This window comes from Tamandua tetradactyla, chromosome 7, assembly GCF_023851605.1.
Source record: "Tamandua tetradactyla isolate mTamTet1 chromosome 7, mTamTet1.pri, whole genome shotgun sequence".
Taxonomy (NCBI): Eukaryota; Metazoa; Chordata; class Mammalia; order Pilosa; family Myrmecophagidae; genus Tamandua; species Tamandua tetradactyla.
The window spans coordinates 123,109,459-123,114,693 of NC_135333.1; the positions used below are offsets into that span (position 1 = coordinate 123,109,459).

At 41.0% G+C, this 5,235-nt stretch overlaps 1 pseudogene; it reads right to left on the bottom strand.

Annotated features, from left to right (window-relative positions):
* Positions 1-2,671: 2,671 nt before the first annotated feature.
* On the bottom strand, positions 2,672-4,101 carry LOC143690649 (N-alpha-acetyltransferase 50 pseudogene; annotated as a pseudogene).
* Positions 4,102-5,235: the final 1,134 nt, after the last annotated feature.

Consider the following 5,235-nt stretch of genomic DNA (forward strand, 5'->3'; position numbering starts at 1 on the left):
AAAAACTAAAAAAGGATATTTATATAATGCATAAGAACTACCTCAAAGATAAATGTTGACTCTGTTTGAAATCTCTCAGCCACTGAAACTTTATTTTGTCTCATTTCTCTCTTCCCCCTTTTGGTCAAGAAGGCTTTCTCAATCCCATGATGCCAGGTCATGGCTCATCCCAAGAGTCATGTCCCATGTTTCCAGGGAGATTTACACCCCTGGGAGTCATGTCCCAAATAGAAGGGAGGGCAGCTGAGTTCACCTGTGGAGTTGGCTTAGAGAGAGAGGCCACATTTGAGTAACAAAAGAGGTTCTCTAGGGATGACTCTTAGCCATAATTATATGTAGGCTTAACTTCTCCTTTGCAGGAATAAGTTTTATAGGGACAAGCCCCAAGATTGAGGGCTCAGCCTATTGAACTGGCTGTCCCCAGTGCTTGAAAGAATATCAGGAATTCCCCAGATGGGGAATTTGAATATTTCCTACTTTTTCCCCAATCCCCCAAGGGGACTTTGTAAATAGTTTTTTGTTCTCTGCCCAAATTACTGTGGGATGTATGGGCATCACACTAACCTGTACAAATCAACAAGATCTCACCCCCTATTCAAGATGCCATATAATTACGGTGTTCGAATAAACTGAGCATACAAGTTAAATTAAATAGTGTACTACAAAACATATACATTTTTCATTTGTTTGTTTTGTTTTGTTTTTTCACATGGGCGGGCACCAGAATCGAACCCGGATCTCCAGCATGGCAAGCAAGAACTCTGCCACTAAGCCACTGTAGCCCACCCTCAAACATATAAATTTTGCACCAAATAAACATCTCTTCCTTTGGTTTCACACAGAAGTTGAAGTTTTAAAATATAGACCATATCATCCTTTATCCTGCTTTCTGATTTATCTTAGTTCTATCCAAATCAGCTTCATTCATATCTCTAGTTGAAATCTGATCACTTTTCAACTTTTTAAATACTTGCTGATGGGGTAATACTGACTTTCATATCTTCAGAGCTCTGAGTCCCAGATATCATACAAATACCGGAAGTTCCAGGAAATGACCAGGTTATATACAAACAGCTCAGCATCTCAGAATTTAGAAATAACAGTTACAACTCTGGGAATAGAAGTAACTACTGTAAGAACTTGCAATCTAGGAGCATTTGCAATAGGCCCCAACCTGATAACCCATGCACTTGACCTCAGTTCTCTGCATTTGTATATATAGTTAGCCCATATGAGTGAGGCATGATAACTTTTTGTTTCTGATATTTCATTCAACTTAATGTCCTCATGGTTCATTCGCCTAGTTGCATGCCTCACAACTTAATTCCTTCCTGCAGCCATTCAGTAATCCACTGTATGTATATACCACAGTTTCCCTTTCATTTCCCAACTGATGTACCTTTCGGTTGCCTCCATCATTGCAGGTTGTGAACAGTGCCGCCATAAACACCAGTGTGCAAATGTCCATTCATGTTCCTAGTTCCTCCAAGTATATGCTTAGCAACGGGGCTGTTGGATCATATGGCATCCCCACCCTTAGCCTCCTATGGAAACACCACACCACCTTCCAGCAGAGGTGCACCGCTCTGTTTCCCTCCCAACACTGAATAGGTACATCTCTTCCTCCACATTTTCTCCAGCACTCTCGTATCTCTCTGTTCATTTCTCAACAGTTTTATTCTCACGTCATACAATCTAACCTAAGTGAAACATCAATGGTTCCAGTATAATCACATAGCCATGCCTTTACCATAACAGTCTATATGAGGACATTTCCTTTCCTTCTGCAAAAAAAAAAAAAAAAAAAAAAAAATACCATACCCTCCCCCATATCACCTACTTTTGACATTTAGTTTTGGCATATTGCCTTTGTTATATTCAATTGAAGAATATTACAATGTTACTGTTAACTATAGACCCTAGCTTGCATTGGTTGTACTTTTTCCTGTATACAGTCCCATTTTCAACACCTTGCAATGTTGAAATTCATTTTTTCTGCCTCATGCAAAAACATTCTTATACGTGTACATTTAATCACCATCTCTGTCCACTCTAGGCATTCCTAAGCTATACTGTCTCAGTTTTCATCCTCTATCTTTCCTTCTGATGTCATATATGCCCCCAGTCCTTTTCCCTCAACCATACTCACATTCAGCCTCTTTCAGTGTATTTATATTGTTGTGCTGCCATCAGATAGCATTGTACTATCCACTTTTGAATCTTTACAATCAGTCCTGCTGCACATTCTGTACTCCTTTAATACCAAATGCCTAATCTTTACCCTCTTTCTATCTTCTGATAATCTGTGTTCTTAACTTTAGCTCTCAAAGTTCCCTCATTAATGTTAGTTCATATTAGTGAGAACATACAGTGTCCTTTTGTTTTTGGCTAATTTCACTTAGCCTAATGGGACCATATATCTTAACTGTGACACTAAACATACCTATACCTTCTTCCTTCAACGAAACTACCTCACGAAATTCAGAAAACTAAAACAATCCAAACATGATTAATGTTTAAAGTCCTTGAAAGGATTAAAATTTTTGGAGAAAAAGGAAGGATAGAAGAAAGAAAAAAAACAATAATAAGGAATGAGGAAACTTTAAAAGAAAGAAGGGGGGGAAATCAATGGGCCTCTCTTTTATCTGGCAACAAGCAAGTGCAAGAAAGTTCATTTGTAATTTGTTTTTTGAACATCTGCATTCTGTCCAGAAAGGACTTTGAGGTCTTTTTGCAGCACATGAACATCTGTGGGTTCTTTGCTCTTATAATAGCTCTTCCTTGTCTCAATAATCTCAAAGCCAAACTTCGGTAGAAGTAAATTGCCAACTCATTGTTGATCTGGGCATGTAGATAGATGTTGTCAAAAATGCCATCTTTTCCACAGATATTTAAGACATGATTTAACATTTTAGTTCCTATTCCTAGCCTTTGGAAAGGTTCCAGACCTCTAGTGTCATGATGTAAAGTCTCTTCTGATTCTGTGAATGATGCCCCCTATAGCATACCATATCTACTGCAATATCATTGAAATGGGCAAGTTTTGCCCCCTCTCCAACCTCCAGCACATCCTGTAGAACTTGTTATTGTAGCTGACTATAAAGAGGACTAAGTTTAATCTCTCCAACTATTTGATATTGTGTGGTGTCACATCTCCCAGCTCGATCCGACTGTTTTTCACTTTCCCTGCCTGCGGAGGCTGCTATTACCACTGGTATCAACACCGTGGTCACCGCTGCCCTGAGCTCTTTGTAACCCTCAGTTGGGCCGCTCAACCCCACAAGCCAGTCTCCTTGCCCCAGGCAGGGAGCTGAGCAGCTGATGGAGGCCCCAGAGTTGAGCATGTCTCAACTATTTTTCCGGATGGGACGGGAATGTCTCCAAACGGCCTGGTTGGCTGCTTCTCTACATATGCACATATGGCGCTGGGCTCCAGCCCATCCAGTGCCCTGTTCTGCTCTAACCTTGGTTATTTCTTTCCTTCTGCTTGCTTTGGGTTTAGTTTGCTGTTCTTTTTCTAGTTCCTCCAGGTGTGCAGTTAGTTCTTCGATTTTAGCTCTTTCTTCTTTTTTTAATGAAAGTCTTTGGGGTTGTAAATTCCCCTCTCAGCACTGCCTTAGCTGCAACCCATAATTTTTTTTTCCAGCAATAGCAATACTTATTAGACACCTCCATTACACAAAAACCTTCGGTAAAAAAGTTGTTGATTTAGTATTCAATAATATCTTTTGTGAACAAAACCAGTCAGGTTTCTGCTCTCATGGCCTTATACTCTACTGGGGGAAACAGATAGTAAATAGGCAAATGATTAAGTAGCAATACTTGCTTTGTAGAGCTTCCAGATAGAGCGATAAGAGAGGAGGCCATGGGTGCACTGAGCAAGAGGTAGCTGCTATGGTTACTGCTGAGCCAGATTCTGGGGACTTGCAGGTGCTGTGTATGCCATGGGGCCACCGATGTCTCCAGACGCACAGGGTGGGAGGTAAAGGCTCCATGCACAGGCGCGGCCCCTGGCAGAGCAGCCGGCTTATGATGAAAGGCCACATGTGTGGAGCGACCCTGCTGGGTGCTCGGTGCTGTGCACTGCTTCCAAAGGGCCATGGATCCCAAACAGTGGACAGTCCAGTTTGGCAAGCTGACTGCCAGACTGTCACTCTGGAATCTGCAGGCCTACTGCAATTGTTACCATGTGGAGGAAATCACTCTGAACCCCCAATTCAGGGGGTCTTTATCCTATGACATCGCCCTGGTGAACTTGGACTTCTCTATTGTCTTCAGTAGGCACGTCCAGACCCTCTACCTCCTGGGCTTCTCCTTTGAGTTCCAGAACAGGATGGGCTGCTGGGTGACCAGCTTCACTGAAGAAAGGCCAGTGGCATCCAGGGTTTCTCTGTTACATGGGAAGGCACACGGCAATGTCTGCTGGCCCTTCTCTCCTGAGTTGGTTTCAAAATGGCTCCTCCGGTTCCTGTGGGTCCTTATGGCTTCTCCTGGGGTGTTTTCTTTCTCAACCCATAAATTTTGATATGTTGTGTTTTTATTTTTGTTCTCAAGATATTTGCTGATTTTCCTTGCAATTTCTTCATTGTTTGAGTGTGTTACTTAACCTTCCATATATTTGTGAGTTTTCCAGTTCTCTGCCTGCTATTCATTTCCAGCTTTATTCCATTATGGTCAGAGAAGATGCTTTCTATAATTTCAGTTTTTTTTTTTTTTAATTTATTGAAGCTTATTTTGTGACCCAACATGTGGTCTGTCCTGGACAGTAATCCATGAGCACTTGAGAAGAATGTATATCCTCCTGTTTTGGGATGCAATGTTCTGTATACATCTCTTAGGTCTAGCTCATTTATTCTATTATTCAAGTTCCCTGTTTCCCTATTGATCTCTGTGTGGATGTTCTATTTATTGACGAGAGTGTGTATTGAGGTCTCTAATTCTTATTGTAGAGGTGTCTATTTCTCCCTTCAATTTTGCCAGTGTTTGCCTCATGTATCTTGGGACACCATAGTTAGGTGCATAAATATCTATTATAATTATTTCTTCTTGTTGGATTGTCCTTTTTGTTAATATATAGTGTCCTTCTTTGTCTCTGATGACAGCTTTTGACTGAAAGTCTATTTTGTTTGATATTTATTTATGTTTTGGGGTCTAAGGTGAGTCTCTTATAAACTACATGTCATGCTTTTCTGTCTATTCTGCCAATCTGTGCCTTTTGATTGGGAAGTTTAATCC